General features: G+C 43.0%; 1 protein-coding gene across 7 annotated transcripts in view; it reads left to right on the forward strand.

Moving 5' to 3' along the window:
- The window catches only part of Rai14 (retinoic acid induced 14), a 156,855-nt gene that overhangs the window by 123,274 nt on the left and 31,549 nt on the right, over window positions 1–2,032 (forward strand). The gene's annotated exons all lie outside the window — the stretch shown is intronic.

The following is a 2,032-nucleotide window of genomic DNA, read 5'->3' on the forward strand; positions in this document are numbered from 1 at the left end:
CTCCTCTTCCCTCCTCCTTTTCCGTCCCCTCCCCCTCACTTCTCCCCTCACTCCTTCCCCTTTCCTTCTCTCCCCTGCTCTCCTCTCCCCTTTCCTCTTCTCTTCTTCATGGATGTGTGCGTATGAGTGTATTCATTCTGCTGAGCACTGAAACCAGTCCTTTACATTGGACTGCATCCCAGCCCTTTTTTTATTTTTATTTATTCTGAGACAAAGTCCTACTAAGTTGCCCAGGCTAGGCACAGAATTCTAATCTTGCCATCACCTCCCAGAGGATGGGAATACAACTGTTGGCACCATGGCAGGCTGAGTCTCTTATAATAGGATTCTTAGAGTTCCTGTAATGGTCCACGGCTCTTGATAGCGTTGGTCTTTCTATTTGCAGGCAGAGTTGCCCCTTTTGTCTGTAAGGAAATTGCTTCCTGGTATTACAAACACTTCCACAGTTACATGAGAGATAGATTAACACAGTGTCTCCTTACAGCAGGTTTCTGTCAATAATATATTCTGTCTAGGAAAATTTGCATGTGGCAAGACAAATCTGTTTCATGTTAACAATAAAAAACACCTTGCAGATACGACACGTATGCTAGCAGGCAGGCAATGGTTTTTTGTTTGGGTTGTGAGATTATTTTAAATGAAAAGTACTTTTATGTTGCTAGTTAGAAAAATCGACCTCAGAGCTAGGGGTGTGGGGGAGTTTCACTCCTCTAGATATGTAGCACTAACTTCCAGGTATGAGCAGAACACCGGAAGTGAAACGACCAGCACGCTGTTGTTTACTTAGGACATTTTGTTTCAGTGTCCCTACACATGGTTTTGGAGAATGGTAGTGTAGGACAGCTTTTGCGCACAGTGTAGACAAAAGTGAATATATTGCACACACAGCTAGACAGGCTCCAGCTTATGATCAAAATCTCTTCCGAAAGTTTTTTGTTTAAAATTTAGAAGGTCCTTTTGTGTAGAAACAGTGGTACAAATGATGGTTGGAGACCAAACTGGCTCCATTTAGTGTATACCGTAACTCAGCTCTAACTACTAGGCTGTTCCTCATCCTGGCTGTGGGGAATCTCATTGAATACAAGGAGTAAGAGGGAGAGAGGATCCTTATCCTCCAACTTACAGAGATCTCTTTCCCTTCATTTCTTAGCTTCATTTACTTTTGTCCTTTCAGGAAGGGGTAGAAAGATTTCTACGTGGTATCCCATCCCGACTACACTGACCCCAGGGGTACACTTGAGATCTCTCAGTACTTCTCTCTCTGAGTAGAAGGGAGCTGTTCTTTTGATCTTACGTATGCTTTTGTGGAGCTCACTGTGACCCTCCAATCTTAAAGATGGTGTTTTCTAACCATGTGATCCTCCAGTTAGGAAATTCCGTCAGTGTTACAGAGTGACGGCTAATTCAGAAAGGAGAGTGGCATTTTGCAATAGGGTCACCATATAAAAAACTTGTTTTCCTAAGCTAGTTGTTCACAACTAGAAGTGAATTGGCCACCAAGAGACATCTGGAAATCTTTGGAAACATATTTTGATAGTCATAAGTGGACATCTAGTGGGTAGCTGCCAGAAAGGTGGCTTAGAACCCTATAATTCACAGAACAGCCACACGTAGCAATTACCCAGCTTAAGGTATCATGGGGGTATCTTGGTGAAACAGTTTGAGAAATGCAAGATTATGACTTTCCTAACTGTAGTGGCTTGACTGGCAATTGTAGCAAGCCCTACACCCCAGACATTTGAAGTTAGCACAGCCTCTAATTCATGCGGATGAGAATTGACAGCCTACTGTGTGCCAGCGACACAGTAGATGCTAAGCCAACAGCAGGGAGTGGCATAGACAAAAAGCCCATTCCAGTGAAGTTGGTATTCTACAGACTGCTGGGTGCTATGAAGAAAAAAGAAATAAAGCAGAGAATCAGGGTAAAAGCAACCGTTGGGAAGTAATTGAGAATTTTAATAAGTAGGCCAGGAGGGATCTAATTTAAAAGGCCCCATTTTGATGACATACCAAAGGAGGTAAAAGAGGAAGC

Source organism: Octodon degus, unplaced genomic scaffold, assembly GCF_000260255.1.
Source record: "Octodon degus isolate 3935 unplaced genomic scaffold, OctDeg1.0 scaffold00293, whole genome shotgun sequence".
Taxonomy (NCBI): Eukaryota; Metazoa; Chordata; class Mammalia; order Rodentia; family Octodontidae; genus Octodon; species Octodon degus.